Raw genomic sequence first — 19,957 nt, 5'->3', positions numbered from 1 at the left:
TTAAGTAGAAAAATGAAGGTGTTGTGATCGACCGGCCCCAGGTTCACCGCCGCGTTCCCTTACCTTAACTAAAGTCCTTTTGTTGCCTAAACCACAGGCGAAGGGTTCTGGAGCCAGTTGCACAGAACACCTTAAGTGTTCTACTTAAATAAACCACTTGAGATTTAATTTCTCCTTAGCTAAGGAAGTTACTTAACGGTGCTTTCACAGAAACTCTTAAAATCGTTATTAAGTGATTTACAGCAGCAAAAGAGATTTTACAGCGGTAAAATTCTACTGTTTCCATGGAGACCGTTTGTTTGCCTGCATTAGCTTGTGATACCTGTGATCACCTTTGGGAAGCCGGTAACATTAAATGACCCTCGTGTTGTTTTGACGGGAGTGGGGAAGAAAACACCTTAAATGCTTGACGCAGAAGATTTAAAGGTGTTTTTATTTTTAAAGGAACCTTAACTCAAAGCGAGCGACACCGGCCGGAGCTAGCTGCTTAGCATGCTAACTTCAGGAGAAGAATAGATGTGATAGAGACAAGAGTTAACATTGATGCTGAGCTTTCCGGAACCAGGGACAGATTCAGAACCTGAGACAAGAACAGGAACAAGAACAGGAACAAGAACAGGAACAAGAACAGAACAGGAACAAGAACAGGAACAAGAACAGGAACAGGAACAAGAACAGGAACAAGAACAAGAACAAGAACAAGAACAGGAACAAGAACAAGAACAGGAACAAGAACAGGAACAAGAACAGGAACAGGAACAAGAACAGGAACAAGAACAAGAACAAGAACAGGAACAAGAACAGGAACAGGAACAAGAACAGGAACAGGAACAAGAACAGGAACAAGAACAAGAACAGGAACAAGAACAGGAACAGGAACAAGAACAGGAACAGGAACAAGAACAGGAACAAGAACAGGAACAAGAACAAGAACAGAACAAGAACAGAACAAGAACAGAACAAGAACAAGAACAGGAACAAGAACAGGAACAAGAACCGGAACAAGAACAGGAACAGGAACAAGAACAGGAACAAGAACAGGAACAGGAACAAGAACAGGAACAAGAACAGGAACAAGAACAGTAACAAGAACAAGAACTAGAACAGGAACAGGAACAAGAACAGGAACAAGAACAAGAACAAGAACAGGAACAAGAACAGGAACAGGAACAAGAACAGGAACAGGAACAAGAACAGGAACAAGAACAAGAACAGGAACAAGAACAGGAACAGGAACAAGAACAGGAACAGGAACAAGAACAGGAACAAGAACAGGAACAAGAACAAGAACAGGAACAAGAACAGGAACAAGAACAGGAACAAGAACAAGAACAGGAACAAGAACAGGAACAAGAACCGGAACAAGAACAGGAACAGGAACAAGAACAGGAACAAGAACAGGAACAGGAACAAGAACAGGAACAAGAACAGGAACAAGAACAGTAACAAGAACAAGAACTAGAACAGGAACAAGAACAGGAACAGGAACAAGAACAAGAACAGGAACAAGAACAAGAACAAGAACAGGAACAAGAACAGGAACAAGAACAGGAACATATTTGTGACTTGTGGCTGAAGCAGCAGCAGAAACCGGACGTCCAACCTGATCAGAAACAGAACCAGGACCTGCAACGTTTTCTTCTTCTAAACATGATGATATGGTGATTGAATCGTAAGTATCAATACTTTTAATTAATTGAATTTTCTTTGCTCATTTCAGAAAACAGAAATTTTTCTTTGTTTGAGTCTGATTATTTTTATTTGCAGCTGCTGCTCAGGATCAGGAACTTTGAATTCTGGGAACTTAAGTTGGTCATTTTCCATCATTTGTGTTATATAACAGACAGTGTGAAAACTTGATGAAATGAAATGAGGACAGTCGTGAGCAGCCGCCCAGTGTCCAGTCTGACCCCCCCCCCCCCCCCCCCCCCCCCCCCCCCCCGCTCGGCCCAGCAGGACTCCAGCAGACCTCAGCTAAGATCACAGCAGCCCTGTGTTTACCTTCAGTGCTGAGTGTTTGATTCCCCGCGTCCCCTCGGACTTCCAGCTGAGCTCCCTGGGGGAGGATGGGGGAGGATGGGGGAGGATGGGGGGGGGTGGGGGGGTGGGGGGGGGGGGGTGGGGGGCTCCTGGAGGCTCTGACAGGACCAGCAGCTGAAAACAACCCAGACACGGATCCAGGCCGAGGCCGGACCAGCCTCTGGATGCCGGGTCCTAACGATGGCTCAGAGGTGTCCTGTCCTCGTCCCTGTCCTCGTCCTGGTGGTCCACACACTTTGTTACATTCTTCTTCTGTACAAATGGTGAAGTATCTGCGGAGCATCGACGCCTCGGCAGGACCTTTTGACGAGCGCGGCGTTGACAGTTGGACACAACATTCCTGAAGTGGTTAGAAAAACTTTTAGTCCACAGAGACGGGAGACGAGAACCTGCAGGAAACAACACTTTAAAACAGCTGATTCAGGCCGGAGTTTTATTTTATCCTCCAAAAATATTCATTTTTTACAGCGCAGCGTCATTCTGTCTCTCGTTTGAAGACATGGACGCTAATTTCCAGAAAGTACCAGAAAGAAAAATCATTTCATACCATCATCACTTAGAATAATCATGTATATAATATTCAAATGTCCATCACAGAAGCAACTAAATGAACCCAAAATATTCACATTACCATTTATTCATTTGACAAACACCAAAGCAACGTACAGGACTCAGAGGATGAAGGAGAAAATGTTGTAATTTAGTCAAATGTGTAATTTTTCACACCAATGTGAAGCCGTAACCAGCAGGTAAAACATGATCAACATTTAAATCACTCATTAAAACTGGAATCAATTAAGTTCAGAAATGATGCATTTAGGGATCAAACAAATGGGAAATTTCACTCTGAGGTGAGATGAGTGACTTGATGAATAAAGCTCATATGAAATCAGTTGAACATATTTATCACATGTGACTTTTCACATTTAACATCACATATCAAACACATTTACACACAGTACAGGCTGTGAAATATCATATCGAACACGATTTACTGATGATAACTGTGATATCAAAAAATAAAATATTGATATTGTGTTAATAAAACACTTCATCTTCACCTTTTCATTAATATTAATTGTTCTTTTTGTTCCTTTTGTCTCGACACTTGTATTTGAGTCCAATTCATTTGACAGAAAAAAAGACAAAACAAACAAAAAGATATTTTTTAGTGAAATCTCTACAGCCTGAATGTGAATATAAAAAAATATGGATTATGCAAGTATTAGGACACACCCCTCAGAGTCGATGGTCCTGTTTACACTGTTTAAAATGACAGTTTTCGCTTGTTTCAACATAAAAGCGATCCACACTGATGCATCAGGCTCCGTCAGCATCACTGGTTAAATCAGACTTTAAACTTTAAAACACGAAGGAGAGTTTAAACGCGGCTCCTGTGTTTGAAGATGAAGGACCAGCGCTTCCTCTGACGGGAGGAAGAGTCTGAATTGCTGTAATTAGGATTCTCCACACCTCCGAACCTCCCAGGCTGCTGCTCCTGTTTCACACTCTGAAGCGTCTGACGTCGCTGTCGGTCGTTTCCATCGTCCACATGGTAACGACTCTGACTCCTGTCCTGCTGTAGGAGAGGAGTTATATCTGATCAATTAAGAAATCTTCAGTCCAGCACTTTTATATTACGTATTTTATATGAGACACAAATCCAAATATATTACGAACACAAGTCACTGTGTGATGGTCACACACTCAGCTGCTGTTAACATCTACTTCCCTGTAAATAACATCTGTTTATCCACATTATCAAACGTCCTCATCACAGAGTTTAATGGCTTCATAAACAGGTGGATCTCAGTTCTCATTTATTTTCACTATACTTTCATCCTTAACTATTGTGCTCATGGGTTTCAAACACTTTCTGGATTAAAAGATCTAAAAGCAAAAGTCTTATCAGATGAGGGTCTGTGGTCTAACTAGTCTCAGTTTACGGTCCCTGTTGTGAAATGGATTTGCCTCTGACAAACTAGAGTCACAGTTCACACGACCACAAGATCCTCGTCTGAAAACATGAATATCACGTGTGGTTTCAGTGACCGATGCTACTGTTGTTCTTGAGTTTGTCTCCAAATTCCTGATATTTTAAAACCTAATTGTGTTTCTTTTCATCACAGAGAAAAGGGAGGAGAAGAAGAAACTCTCATCTTACTGGAAATGAACTTTAACACACAGAAGGTTATTGTGGTAAAAGTTTAATTAGCTTTGATGAGAAGCTCTTGAGCCTCAGTGTTTGGAGATCGTCGTGACGACGCTGACGGATCTGTGGGGTTAAATTAAAAACGTGATTATTTTCAGGCCGACGTTTTTCCTCTCATCGCTCAGTGAGCGGCGAGTCAGCAGAGCTGTTTTTAATCTTTTACACGGCTGAGGAATGTCCACCGTCATGGAAACTGAACCCGGGTCTGATCCAGCTCCTCCAGCGTTCAGCCTTCCTCCTCTTCTTCTTCTTCTTCTTCTTCTTCGTCTCTGTCCTGCGGGATGGTGGATGACGGCTGTGACAGAAGCAGAGGAAAGCCCCGGGCTTTCAGGCCTCAGCTGCAGAGCCTGTAACAGCAGCACGCTCGCCATAAACGCTGAGCGGCGAGGGCGAGGGCGAGGGCGAGGGCGAGGGCGAGGGCGAGGGCGAGGGCGAGGGCGAGGGCGAGGGAGGCCCCAGGAACGAGGAGGAGTCAGGTTTCAGCATGGGCACCATGATGGATTCTACATCCTGAGGTCTGAGAGCGACACACGAGCTGCTGCTCACAGCAGATAAACCAGAGGCAGGAGATTATCTTCCTACAGATCTGCACACACTGAGGCATGATGGGAAGTTTGCTATTAAACTAATATACTTTTTAAACAAACTTAATCTGTATAAGAGCTTGTTGTTCTACATGTTGTGAAGGTGATGAGTAATTTCCTGAAACTAAATATACTTTACTTTAAAAAATAGTGAAACTGAAGAACATGATGACCAGCCTCCGATTCCACCTTTAAATCAGTTCAAAGAGAAAGATCGTGAAAAGTTTAGTTTTACTTTCAACATTAAGGAAAAATAAAAAGGTTCTGACTCTGTGGTGGATGTTGGGGGATGGGCCAGGGAAGGACCGGTTAAATTTTAGTGCAGATCCGCTCCAGTGTTTTTGGACATTTTTTTGGCCCCTCCCCATGAGAGGTTTGTGGGCATCGCACTAGAAATCATCCAATCATGTTTCAAAAAAAAAGAAGTTTAAATATCAAGAAAATCCAAATACATTATTGGTCCCATCCAGTGTAAAGGTGTGTGTCCATGTGTAGTGTGATTATAGATCAGCTCTAGCTTCTATATTAATACTGTGAAAGTATCAAAGCCTCAGTCCACAGAGAAATGCACACAGCCTGTATTCAGAAACTGAGCCTTAAAACCAGCCGTCAGGACTTCTGGAACTTTGTGATGTCACAACAAAGCAGTCACCAAGCCCCGCCCACCTGGACCCACCATCCAAACCTTTACAGGATTTGGTTTCTCTGAGTGTTTTTACCTGAAATCTGCTTTATTTTTATTGGATCACTCAGAAAACAGTCAGCCAATCAGAAGAGAGGCCTGAGATTTAACTGTCACTTGAGACAGATGACTCGAAAGGACGTGACTTTTAATTTTTTTTATTAAAGGTTCATATTTGACACTTTTCCTGTGTTTTATTTGAAGTGTTGATCCATAAGAAGATACATCCAGTCGCCCACCTCTAACGCCCTGTCGGGAAAAAACACACACAAAAAAAGCAGCATAATAAACAGCCTGAAACACACAGCAGGTACATCCAGGTTTAAGACGATGATCTGTGTGACAGCTGATGTGACGCAGTTAACACACAGTGATATCATGCTTCATTATGACTCTGGTTTTAACCTGTGACTGCTGCCCACTGAGGAAACGATGAGCTCATCACCTCTAAAGAACAACAGCGTCCGGAGGATATTTTCCGCTGGCAGACTCGCCACACCCGACACTCACACACTGTTTCAGGCTGCCATTAGCCTCTTGGCACACGGCTCGCTCTGCATTATGGAGTTTGTCCCTATCAGCACCTCGACCCCCCCCCCCCCAACACCAAAATGTACCCTCGGCTAAACAAAGGTCTGTGAGTGGTGCAGGGTCGGAGCGGGACGGACACATGAAAGTTGGAGAGAGCGCTGGTGGCTTTCAGAGAGACGAAACTCGAGCCGCTGTTTTTCCAAAACAAAATTATGGAAGAGGAAAAAAAGAAAACGGAGAATGGAAGTGGAAGAGATTTGATGTGTGTGTGTGTGTGTATGTGTGTGTGTGTGTGTGTGTGTGTGTGTGTGTGTGTGTGTGTCAGAGGAAGTCAAACCAGTTGGCTGTCAGCTCCATTTGGCTCCTGTCACACTCTCTCCATTTCTCATAGAGAGCCATAAGGAAGGCCTCAGCATGACCAGTTCCCAGAATGCCCCTGTGCCGTTCCCAACATTGGCCATTCACCCCCCCCCCCCCCCCCACCCCCCCCCAACTCCACTTACCCCCTCACCGCTCCCCAGAGCCCTCATTTAAACCCATTTAAACCCTCCGATATGACTGGGATCATGTGTCCTGTGCGGCTCGGCGTGCGGAGCAAGGCATTCTGCCCGGTGAGGTCGTGGGTTTGATTCCCACCGGGGCCCGCAACATATCTGCACTTTAAGCTGCTGCAAGGTGCTTCACACAGGAAACGTCGGATGATCCGAAGCCGTGCGTCTCGTGTTACACGGAGCTGAGCTGATGTTTTCCACCGGTCAAGAGTTTCATTAAGCGACAAGTAAAATCACAACAGAAACAAAACTCTCAAAAACCGTCACTGAACTCGTGAGGCAGCTGAAGAAGAACATTCAATCATTAGTTTCTATGGCAACATGATAAATCTCATGTTGAAATTCATCTGCATTTCAATGAAAGGTACCAGGGTCTGTTTACTTAAGTTAATTTTAGAGTTTTGATATTATTATTTTTAACTACACTATGACTAGATTTCCCGCCTTTTATCTGTCAAGTGGCAGGAAACAATCTCCACTGTGTGAGTTACAGCGTTGAATAATGACCAAAGGTGTTTCTGCAGAACATTATGATGTCACAGTGAAGTTGACCTTTGACCTTTTGGATATAAAATGTCACCACTTCATTTTACACTTATTGACGTTTGAGTTAAATTGTCTCATAATTAGTGAATGAATTTGTGAGTTATGGCTGAAAATGTGCTTTGTGAGGTCACGGTGACCTTGACCTTTGACCTTTAGCCACCAAATTCTAATCAGTTCATCCTTGAGGCCAAATGAATGCTCGTGCCAAATGTGAAGAAATTCCCTGAAGGTGTTACGGAGATATTCATGAGAATGGGACAAACAGGCTTAAAGATGAAGAAGTTCAGGAGTCTCTGGTCGAGAGTAATCAGCTGAAGCTGCAGCTCGGCTTAATGTACCTTTATAGTCTCAGCTCATAGTTTACCTGTCCGCACACATCTGTACTGCTCTGCTTCACTCTCATCGCGTCGGTTCGGCAGCAGCAGGCAGATGTTTCCAGAGAAACAGCTGTAAAAAGAAGTTTTTTGCTGCCACAGAGACAAACAGTTATTACAGTTATCATAAATGTTTAAAAATTAAACGTTACTTCAGTATGTTTCCAACACATTGATATAACAATTAAAGCCTTCTTACTTTTACATCTTGTTTTGCTACTTGCTCCAAATACTGAAGGTTGTGATTCAGAATTACTGATCATCTTAAAATGTCGATATCATGGAGATTAAAGTTTTATAGGGAGATTCTCCTGAAACTAAGATGATCCCTTCACTGGCTGAAAATAAAGGTTTTATATGTTGCTTTTTATTAATGATAAAACAAGAGTGAGACTGTAGCTGTGTCCTAATTCAGGGGTCACATCCTTCATAGGTCGTGTCCTTGATAGACTGCGTCCTATGTAGGCCGCGAAGGCCGAACCGAAAAGAGACGTTCTGGTTTACGGAGGATTTCCTGTTTATCCCTGACTGCTGCGTTATTAGCAGAATCCGCCTTATTCTCTTTTTGAAAAACTGGCGCGTAATAAATGTGGTGAAACATCGGGTCACGAAGGCTCCACCCGCTGCCCGGAGAACAAATGACACATCAGCCATATTCGAAGGAGGACTGGGACAGCTTAGCTTTGTTTCACCGCTGTGATGCAATCCATCTTTGAACGCAACCTTCGGAGGATTCCTCCCCTGAACTGAGACTCAGCTGGCGTCTGCCTCCATGAATTTAGGAAAATAAAACCCGATCGGCTGTGTTGTTTCACGAGCCGTCAGTGAACACAACATGGAGCCTGTTTGAATCTCTGAGTAAATTACTGACATACCGCTAAACTGCTAACGCAACACGATGCTAATGTTAGCGCGTGTTCTGAGATAAATGCACCGTAACACCAGAAACAAGTTTTAACTCTGATTACTGAAGCTGTGGTTCTGCTTTTATAAGTTCCAATATGTTTTGTCCCTGACGTCTTAATCAAAACAAGCTCAGGTTTCAGCTCGTTCATTCGTTCGACTGTTTATATCATTAAAATGTTTGAGTTTCAGCCTCATAAAGCGCCACCTGCTGCAGTCAGTGCTCGCCGCTCTGCTCTCGCGCCAGCGAATACCTCAGATGTTCTGTAATGGTGTTTCAGCCTCTTAATCAGACACCGGCCTCACAGAGCCGCGGTGAGAGCTTTTCTTTCCCCGGGTCAGTGGATTTAGACAAACCGCAGGATGTAATCCCATTTTCCACTCGCAGACGGAGCCCTGAACTCGGCGAATCTCGCGCCTCTAAGTAGCGGAGGCGCCGTCCTGCCCCTCTGCCGCCCGGCAACAAGCCAGGGCAGGGTGGGGGGTCCCCCCTGGCTCGAACCAACCAGACCCACCAGGCTATCTGAGAGTGTGTGTGTGTGTGTGTGTGTGTGTGTGTGTGTTCAGCAGAGAGAGAGAGAGAGAGCACAGTGTGGGGTCCATATGTTGAAAGAGAAGAAGAAGCTGTGAGGACTCGCTGCAGGAGTGGCCTCCAGTTTCTGGAGCATTTTCCCGTTGGACAGAAGTGAAATCACCTGCACGTCTCTGTCACACTCCTCAACAAAACCCCAGCCACGTGTTTTTTAATTATCAATCAGATATTGATCTGCTGCTGTCAGACTAATACCCTCCTCTCTCCTGGCTGCAGTCTCTCCTCCAGATGTTGAACACTGAGGTGCAACATGGACGCTGGGTGACGAGGTCGGGTTCGTCCCAGACGTGTTGGACACTCATCAGATCTTTAAGGAGCTGCTTTGATCACAGGGTGTTTTCAGGAGTGAGAAACGAAGGGAAGAAATAAAATCGTCTCTTCACACACAGATTGCAGGATTTCTTTTCATTATAAATTAATTTCTGATTTATTTTGGTCTCCACATGCAGCTGCTAAAATGGTTAAAATGATGTTCATATTTTTTCATATTTTGTCAGTTTTATGTGAAAACCAACGAGTTCACACACACACACACACACACACACACACACAAAGTTGAGTTCACCTTCTGTATTTTAAACTTGTATTTGCTCGTGTGCTTTTCTTTCATGTGTTTCATTTTAGTTTGTGAGGCAATAAAAAGAAGCTTGAAGCTTGATTAGTTTCCACGTCTTTTATATTTTCCTCCCTTCCTTCCTTGTTTTAATTAGGCAGCCATTTTAGTTACGACTCGAGAGAAAGAAGGAAAGCAGGAAGAAGCGGTTCAGACCGTCCTGGTCAAACACCTTCACCGACCCAAACCTGCTGGCAGTGACAGGAGAAGCTCCTCCCAGCAGGTGGGGTAGAAACCTCAGCGCTCAGAGCCTGATGTGTTTCGCAGCCTCGGTTCTGCCGCTCGTTTTATATAAACACCGGTATCAGGTTTAATATCAGACCTGCTCAAGCTCACGTTCGCTGCACCTCGGGGAGGCGGGGGCCGCAGGGTGTGTGTGTGTGTGTGTGTGTGTGTGTGTGTGTGTATGTGTGTGTGTGTGTGGGGGGGGGGGTAACCTGAGTGGGCGTGGAGAATCAGGCTGTACGTCCAGGTGTGTTTAGAGTGGGAGTGACGGAGGTTTCTAAAGATTGCTCCTGGTTCTTCTACCTCAAAAAGATCTTTTTCAGATGAAGAAAAAGTTGGGCGAGCGAGGCGTCCCCACGTCTCACCTGCCTCCTGCTGCAGCAGCCGCCGGTTCAAACCCCACCCATGGCGGAAATAAAAAAATGGTAGTTAATAAAAGTAAAAGTAAAATTGTGAGAAACTCAACGATAAAAGTGAGTTTTAAGAAGAAGGTGAACTGATTCTGATCCTTGTATCTCAATATTTTTGAGACTTGCTGCAGGTCAAATGTTGTTAGTATCATGTTTCTATAAAATGCATCATGTAACAGAGGTCACTTAAAAATCTTTTATTTTGAAAACCACTATTATGTTATATTTTTATTTTCTTAATTTCCTGTTAATCGTCCCACTCTACTTGCTCGCTGTATCTCCAGTTCTTCCCACAACCTTTCCCTCGTGCTTCGCCGCTGTTTTGGGTTCCCATGGCGTCCGTGGAGAGAGTGGTCTACCACATTGAGTCTGATGTAGAAAACAAGACTTCCAGGTCGCGGCGTCCCCTTCGGTAACATGGCAGGCTCGTTTGTCCTCCCGTGGGAGTTTCCCCCGAGGACACTTCCCTCAGGTCCTCAGACTGAGGCTGCTGTCCCCACCCGCCCCCCCACCCTGCAGTGTCCCCACCCGCCGTGTGCTGCTGGTGGTGCTGGTGGTGGTGGTGGTGGTGGTGGGGGGGGGGGTCCCAGGGTGGAAGCAGTGTCAGAGGTGGGAGCGGATGGAGTTTCCAGATGCTCCTCCAGTGTTTGGAGTGCTGACGCTGCAGCTCCGGCCTCTTCATGTTCACTTCCCTCCACGAGTTACGGTTTACTGTGTCGCTTCAGGACGTCGTCATTCACCTTTTTATTTCTGTCCTGCGCTCACCTGTTCTCTAAAGCTCCTAACAAGGATTCATCTCCGTTTTTCTACATGTAATTAACCTTCTACGATCGCAGAGCTCCTGATTATCTCTTTAATCAATCAGTCAGATATGTTCTATTTATATTTATATCTATATTTTCTTTTAATTATGTTTCTTTTTTCATCATATAATTTAGTTTAATTAAAAAATAAATAGAAGTCAATAAATTAAAGTTTAATTGTTGATTATCTGATTAATCTTGATTCCTTTTATTGCACTCAGTTTGTTCCCTAAATAAGTGTGTGTGTGTGTGTGTGTGTGTGTAGTTCATATTGTCTTTATGTTGGAATTAGATCAAACTTGAATGAATGAAGTTCACAGGTTAAACCGGTAACTCTGTGTATTTGTGTTCTACAGATATAAACTGGACGCTGATCTGTATGATGTACCTACAGAAATAGGTCAGTGTGTTTGTGTAGCTCTGTGACCTTTGACCTCCTGACTGGGGGTCATTGTCTCAGTACGACAGGTGTCTGTCCATCTGGGAAACTCATACGGGTTCAGCTCGGCTCTGAGCTCAGGAAACGTTTCAGTTCACATGGTCATCTCCGCCCGACGCTTGCGCAGACTCACTGCGTCAAATCACAATAAAGATAAAACACTATTTATTTAGTTTTGTAATAAAAAGAGAATTTCACACTGAGACTGTGTCTCTAACATCCGGGGTGAATTCAGGCCAGGAGTAAAATATAACTGTTTATTATATTATTCTTTATTATTTTATTATATTATTGTTATGTTATTGTTAGTCGACCCCATGTTATCTTATGGTTGTCTCTGAATCTATCGATCAATCATGTGACTGATATGTCACCATGGTGAATAAACTGGAGAATACTTCAACTCTATGTACAACAATCAGAATGACACAGTGTTACACCGTCAATCAAATATCACCAACCACAAAAATCAAACATTAAATAAAACATTTTAACGAGGTCCTCACACACTTTAGTGCTCGTGCCCTAATGAGTAAAATCATCACCATTAAATAATTTATCTTGAAGAAAATTGGGAAGATTTTAATGTTTCTGATGTTTGTAAAATTCACCAACTATATGATGACAGACATGTTACAGTGAATATAAGGAACAATTTCTTTATCACAAGGCAGAAAACTGTCATTTAAATAAGACAAGATAAGATATTCCTTCAATAATCCCACAGTGGGGCAAGTGGACAGTACTTCATTTTAAGTACAAATACTTTAAAAGGGTAAATAATATAGTATTAAAATATGTAACAACAACAAATTTCATATATTAATAAAAAATATATATCATCATATAATCATATATAAATAAAATATCCCTGAAATGTTTTAACATAAAATATTGAAATATTATAACTGTTAAATAAATGTTTTTAACTCCTAAACAATCTTTTAATATCTTGTTAGTTTGTCATATTGATCCTCTTCTCTCTCTCTCTTGAGGCGGGAGAAACAGCGCCCCTCTGGGTTGTAACGGCAGCCCCGTGTTAATCAGCGACAGTGGTGAAACGGCGGAAGTGCACTCTGACTGGAGACACGTCGATCACGTCGAGTCGAACCTGAGGGAAACAGGTGAAGCGACTTCCTGTCGCCGCGAGGCAGAAACAGCAGCTGCTTATCAAATACAGATTAAGATATCGATCAGATATCAGGTTATCAGATAGTTTGCTGGTTTTCCAGTGCAGCTGGATGATGATGATGAAGATGATGATGATGATGATGAAGATGTGGAGCAGAAAACCTCCGTGAACAACGTGAGTCAAACTCAGACCTTCTGTTTACAGCTGATTCTATCTGTTTTAATCTGTTGTAGTTTGAGTTAATGAGGCAGATAAACCAACTGGTGTCCTGACAAATCTACAGCGGTAAAGAATATTATTTGACCTGGAAATTTAATTACATTTTTAATTTTAAATGTATACTTTATAATTTGGTGCCCAAATATAAATACTAGTACTAGATTTGTGTAAACAGTTCATGCCTGAGTCAGATGTGACGTAAAACAATGCGTTATGCAGTGCTTTGCTTTGGTGTTTTAATTCATATCAATTAAATATAAATAGAAAAATGTAACAATAAAATATTTCCAAAAAATATGAAAAAATATTAAAAATTTAAATATAATACAATACAAATATGTAGACTGCAGCATGTCTGTAGTTTAACCTGTAAATTAAACGTCTTTGAGCTTTAGAGAATAAAAGACCTTTTTGAAGACGATGATAAAGAGCAGATTCATTGATAATCATATTAATCTTTAAGTCCTTCTGCTGCGTGAACACTTGTGTTAACAGACCAACAGATTGATGCATGTAAACAAACCACATCAGGTTCAGTGCTGGAGCTGTTACTCTCACCTTTCATTCTTCTCCTGATGATTCTCTCCATTAACCGATCAGTTGATTGATCAATAAAACGTCAGAGAATGAAAGAAATGTCGGTCACATTAAATTATGTATATATATATATATATATATGTGTCGGTGTGAAGTGGAGCAGCTCTAAAGATCCGTCAGTTCAGTCTCTCGTCTGTTAAAGTGACGTTTCCCACCACAAATCGTTCATCTTCATCACTGAGACGTCGTTTCCACGCCGACACGTTCAGCTTTTATAAATCAAACACTGATGATGTTTTGTCTCTGCTCTCTCAGACCGCCGTGTTGGGGGACACAGACCTTAAGTTACAGGTTACTTCCTGTGGCCCCCGGCCCTCCAGGAGACGCTGCTGTCTGTGACTAACAGCTGAAACTCCCCCAATTATCACAGTGACACCGGCTCCAGGTTCAGGTTCAGGTTCAGGATGCAGAGGTGTTTCAGTCCAGATGTGAGGGGACTGAGTTCATGCGCGGATCTTCTCATGGCGTTTCTTCAACATATTATATATATATATATATATAATATATATATATATTTATATAACAGTCGACTGAACACGTTAAAGTTCTGGAACCTGAAGGCATCACAGTGGGCTGTAAAGATATCATACATGATCATTTTTCACTGTTTCTTTTAACATTTCATAAACTTGAAAAGGAAAAGTCAGTTAATGGAGAAAATAATCAGACTAATCAATAATGAAAATATGTGTCGATTTAAATTCATCCATTGATATTTTGGAGCCGGTTCTTTTTATTTTTATGCCTCGACAGTCAGGGCGTCCCATTCAGTAACGCCTTGACGGAACTTCTTCAAATTTGGCACAAACGTTCATTTGGACTCGAGGATGAACTGATTAAGATTTTGTGGTCATAGGTCAAAGTTCAAGGTCACTGTGACATCATAATGTAACACCTCAGGTCATTGTTCAATGCTGTAACTCAGGAAGGAGAGACTGTGACCATGTTTCCTGTAACTTGACTAGTTGGCGTCGATTCTAGTTTTTAATTTAAATTTAAATTCAAAATCTGGAGCATTTGTTAATTCACTTCATATTGATCATTATTGATAATTTCCTAATGACCAATTTTTAATAAAGTAGTACACTGCTGCGTTGGTTGTGGCTGAGTCCATCTCCATCGTGGAGTCAGTGGGTTGTTGGTCGTGACTGTCGACATGTTGTGTTGTGTAATCCAGAGGGTGGAAGCAGCGAAAGCGATGAGTTTGTTGTGTTCCCGCTCTGCACACAACAGTTCTGATATCGGTTAGTTTAAGAGAAACCAGTAATCGTCCTTCCACCGTCTTCACCGGCAGCACACTTTACAAGAGCTCGCTCAAAGTTCACCTTAAAAATTTTAAATGAACTAGTTCAACTTCTAGTACTAGCTCTCACATCACTGCCACGTCTCAAACTACATGACTCCTGCTCAGAGAGTCACAGAGGTCAAAGCCAAGGAAACATGATATGAATGCATGTTTTCTGTGTAAATGCTGTGACTTTGACTCTGCAGCTGTAGGTTCATGGTTGTGATCGTCTTTCACTGGCAGATATTTGTAAAGACTGGTCCGATGCTTCGACGCTACGTTTCGTTTCAAATTCGTGGCCGACGTTCTGATTTGTTCTTTCAGACACAGTTTGCATAAAAATGTGAGATTTTTTTCCCCCAATCTGCACCAATTTGTTCATAAAAGCCCTTCAAATATTCATATGAACTAGCTTTAGCAGCACCGCTAGCCGCGTTGTTTGTATTGTTGTATTATCAGCACTAGATCCGTGTTTATTGGCGGTTGGTAAACAGCTCTTTGGTGCATTACTGCCTCCTTCTGTAGCGAAAGCATCGGCGCTCACGGTCATTAGTTGTAAACAGACACTGTTCACCAAGAACTGAGCGTTCATGCACAACACTGTCTGAGGCGGTTTGTTCATGCAAGCGTGCAACTATCCGACTGTGTATCGAACAGTTTTCATATTGCTACTGATGAAGTGTCTATTGCCGGTTTACAAGCCACCTACTCATGCGACACCCCGCTAATGTTTCTGCTGTGAGTTTGACATCAGACTCCGTCACCATCATTACGAGGGAACCTACAGTAAGCAGGTCAAAGGTCAGGGCAGTCCCGCCTTTAAAACAGATAACTCAAATATTCCTGGGTCACCGTTCAGTCCACCAACGCTGTGAAGGAACCTGCCAATTAAGTGAAGTATAAATTCCTGCAGAAAGCAGCTCTGCAGCCTCAGAACGTCTCTCTTCACCCAGGACGCTATTTTAAGGAGGAATCCGGTCCCGGGGCTCAGGGGGCGTCCATAACTCGCATTCCCAACCAGAGGCACTCAAGTCTTCAGGCTTTATTTTGGGAACGCACGGTTATCCCGACTGCTTCACTGCAGAGCTCCCGAATCCCCGTTGCAGTGAAGCGACTCTCCCACACGCCACCGTTACGTCATGAGGTGGATATACTGGAAGTAATAAATGAGCTGTTGCTAAAGGATCATTCTGGTTTATTACAACTAGGCTTTTATTTTTGGAGCTCGTCCATCATTTCTGTCAGTAATCGTAAGTTAAATAAGTGAATAAACACTAAATAAAAGTGTGATGAGAAAGGAAACGAGAGCAGTCAGAAAGTCGGGGGGACGGCAGCTGGGATCGGACAATTTGTTGGAGAAAATGTGATAAAATTTGTGCTTTTTCTGGGCAGTTGAAGATTAAATGGACGTCCTTGTATATAAAATAGCAACAGTTTTCAAGCAGAAATGTGGAGTGGTGGAGCTGTGGGAGGCAGAACTGGGCGCTAACGCTGCAGGGATCGTTGGCACTTTGACCTGCAGTCGTCTGCTGGTAATTAAAGGTCAGGACTCGTCTCTCACCTGTACCAGTCTCGTCCTCTACAACAACAACAACAACGACGCAGCTCCACGTGCCTCCGACCTGATCACAGCTTTACGCAAACCTCCGTGTGGGCGTTGAGGCCCTGCGGACAGCCTGACAGGTTCACGGCGTGACGGCAGCAGTGTGTGTGTTATGTGTTATTAGACCTGTACATGGATGTACTGTATGTACAGTATGTGAGCAGCTTCCTGTCGTCACCGTCACCAAACATCTTCCTCAGATGTGACCATGTGACCGCTGAAAATACCTCAGTGCTGAGACAGACACAGGTTTCACCTCATCAGCAGAGTTTCGCCTCCATCCACCATCGTTAAATCAAAGCCCCGGTTTTGGGTTTTCACCTTCTTTTTTTTTTTGATAACTTTCAGTATTTCAGTGATTGTTTATTGATGAAAAATCTGCTCGTTGTTGGTTTTGTTGTCCTTTGTATTTACTCAGTTTTTCAGTTTGCCTCTTCAGGACTGAAACAGTGTGTATGTTGTGGATATCGACATTATCCTGTCTTCAGTTTGTTTGCAGCTTCTTTCATTCCACAGATTTTCTCTCATTTGTTTTTGGTAAAATTCAAAAACAAGTAATTTTTAAATAAAAAAAAAACGCCCTCGTCACCTTTGATCAAATACTGCAGCAGCTCCTGCCGTGGATGCGATCGTCCCGACAATTAGCAGATGCTGTAATAATACTGCAGGTCGAGTGTGAGGGTTGGATAAGGAACCTGGTCCCACGCTGGCCCGACTTCTGTAAATGAAATCCCGTAGGTCAGTGACTCTGAACGCCACACCACCGCCGCAGATCCTCCAGGCTGGTGGACCTGTCAGCAGGCGCCTGGCCTTGGCTCTGAGTGCTTTGCGCTGTAAGAGGAGAAAACCGACCCCCACCTCGATGAAAAGCTCATTTAAAGCTCTGGGGCCGTCGCACGTATGGCTGCTCCATTTTTAAGAAACTCTCTTTTAACACTTGGCAGAAGAAGTGCAGGAGAACGAGCGCTGCCCCGCCAGCTCAGGGTCGGATTATAAATGGCTCCCGGGGGCCCGCTTCCGACTGACAACGTCCAAACTTCACCAAGGGGGCTGCTGGTCTGGTGGGCATGGGGGGGGGGGGGGGCGAGGATTCAGGGCCGCTGAAGAGCTGAAACCCAAGCATCATTGAATGTTTCATCGGCCGCACGGAGAGTCACCGCTGTTTGGGAAATGTGATAGTTTAGTGTCAAACAGCAGAGGAGACGCCAAGTTCAACGCCAAAAAAGAAACCAGAAAACATCCACGACGTGATGTTTACGGCTTCGTACCAGCGGTTTCACCAAACCAGTCACTTCAGAACTTAATCGACTTCGTTTTAACAACTTTAAGATCAAGAGTCGGAGAAGAACTAAAAAACAAAACTGATGCCTGAAACTACATTTCAAGACTTTTGCTCTATTTTACTTTATTGAACATCGTTAAGAGTCTTTAATTACCAGACTTTAGAGGCTCCTTTGCATCTCAACTTTCTAACTTGTGTATTAATCCAAACCGCTGGTTCCTCAGCAGCTTCTTCACCGGCCGACTCAGAAACGCTGGATCCCTCTTCAGTGTCCGTGACCTTCTGATTGGACGTGAACCCGACGGCTGGAGAGGTTGCGACCTCTCTGACCACTTTGTCTGTCGGGCTTTAGGGAGTGGATACTTCAAAGCCAGCTGGGAATTCAGATACACAAACAAAACAAGCTTCAGACCCCCCCCCAAAAAAAACCCCCAAAAAACCCCCAAAAAACCCCCAAAAAACAAGCACTGGACAGGTCGTGTTAACACAGTGTCACTGTAAAATATTTCTTTGGGTCATTTTCTGACTTTATTTGATAGAGATAGAAACGGTATAGTATATCTAATTTGTATTTATTTTATTTTAGCCTTAAATAAAGTTTATTTTCTGAACTTAATCTGAATCAGAAATGAGGAGAAAGAAAAATAAAAAGACAAAAAGTGTTTGTGACCTGGACCTGGACCTGGACCTGGACCTGGACCAGGACCTGGACCTGGACCTGGACCTGGACCTTCCCCCCAGACTGCGCTGCAGTGAAAGCCTCCACTCAGACAGGACACTAGATTAAAAGACAGGAAACATAAACACCCCGTCATCATCCGTCTGCTCCCCCAGCGTCACCTCCTCCTCCTCCTCCTCCTCCTCCTCAGACAGAAACGAGCTGGGTTTTTATTTTTCACCATTGATGGAGGGTCAGTTTGATACCTGAGCAGCAGAACTCGGACGCTGCTCTCTGTTTACCCTGAGGTGAGGCCAGCAGCCGGACTGAAAGCGATACCCTGACTGGTGTTTACTCAACTGCTGCGTCCTAACCTCGGTACCTACGGTGGCTCCCGACATGATCCACCTTAATACTGACAAATGACTTTCTGACCGGGAAGTCCCAGAAACACAGGGGGGTCGTGGGTAATCAGTCTGCAGAGAGGAGATTAAAGATTTTGTGGAGTTTGTGCGCTGCTTACTGACAAACAGAAAACTTGATTATTTATTTATTCATTATATAGAATATAGTGTAAAATGCTGCATTTAGACTCAGGTTGGTGATAGTCTGTACAAACACAATCCTGCTGCCCCAAATACTCACTGAGCACTTTATGTGGATTAATCCGCCGCTGAAAATAGTCCTTAACAAATGCACTATTTCCTTTTTTGATAATGAAACTACATATTGAGCCATTACATCTTCAACAGGAACCAATGAGCTTGGGCCTGAGAGCGACAGACAAGGTAGAGAGGTCAGAGAGAGAATTTTGAAAGATGATTTCCACACAGGTATTTAAATTTTGTTTTGTAGTTTTCCATTTTTTTATTATCAAAACAAAAATTTGTCGGCCGCCAAGTAAACGGACCACACACCCGGTGAAACGAAGCAAAAATTCTTGGTGGCGCCAGAACGTCTCACTTCGGTTCGACCTTCACGGTCCTTCGTAGACAGCGTCCCACGAAAGATGCAGGAATCAGGACGCAGCTCCAGATGGATTTGTATCGTCAGTTCATTTGTTTGTTAACTCTCATGTAATTCTCTCTGAGCTCCTGGTAGTTCAGTGTTTTTACATAACGATCATTACAACCCAAAGTTACATCAGAATTCATCCTGTATCTTGTTGAATAAAAGCCGATCCTCTCAGGACGTATTTTGACAGCTGCTGTCTGCACATTTTATTCTCCGCTGCTTTTATTCACCATCAGAAAAAACTGAAACACAGAACTAAAAGCTTTCGCCTGTTCGGTTTGGTGACATCACTCAGTGGTTCCACTTAGTGTCTGGAGCTGCAGCTCAGTCTGGACTGTTGATGTACAGGAGGCAGTTTTCACCCTGCAAATATTCACAGTCAGGCTCCAACATGGGCTCAGTTAAAACAGGAAGTCCGATAAAAGTAACAACTTTTCAGTCTCTAAAATCTTTGATTTGATTGATTGATTATGTAGGAAAAATCATTTGTAATTTGTAGTTTCTAACAAGAGTGAAACTTCATTCTTGAGCTTGGACGTTGTAGTTTAAGAAAACAGTAAGTGGACCTTGAGTTTGGATCATTTTGTTAAATAGAAATAATAGTTTGCTTCAGTCCTAATCAAGTCTAAGATAAAATATAAAGTAATAGTGATGGTTGAGAT

The 19,957-nt window shown here is 43.2% G+C and overlaps 1 protein-coding gene and 1 long non-coding RNA gene across 2 annotated transcripts in view; both read left to right on the top strand.

Moving 5' to 3' along the window:
• The first annotated feature begins 8,415 nt into the window (after window positions 1–8,415).
• Window positions 8,416–9,673, top strand: LOC130176573 (uncharacterized). The gene is made up of 2 exons (XR_008828888.1): window positions 8,416–9,130; window positions 9,232–9,673. It is a non-coding gene; the product is annotated as an uncharacterized LOC130176573 (long non-coding RNA).
• Window positions 9,674–12,389: 2,716 nt separating this feature from the next.
• LOC130175933 (voltage-dependent calcium channel subunit alpha-2/delta-4-like) overlaps window positions 12,390–19,957 on the top strand; it is a 118,797-nt gene continuing 111,229 nt past the window's right edge. Inside the window, exon 1 of the mRNA XM_056386642.1 lies at window positions 12,390–12,811. The gene's annotated coding sequence lies outside the window, so the exon portion shown is untranslated. The remainder of the gene's footprint in view (window positions 12,812–19,957) is intronic.

The sequence above is a fragment of the Seriola aureovittata genome, chromosome 10 (assembly GCF_021018895.1).
Source record: "Seriola aureovittata isolate HTS-2021-v1 ecotype China chromosome 10, ASM2101889v1, whole genome shotgun sequence".
Classification (NCBI taxonomy): domain Eukaryota; kingdom Metazoa; phylum Chordata; class Actinopteri; order Carangiformes; family Carangidae; genus Seriola; species Seriola aureovittata.
This window is presented reverse-complemented; position numbering and strand designations above follow the sequence as displayed.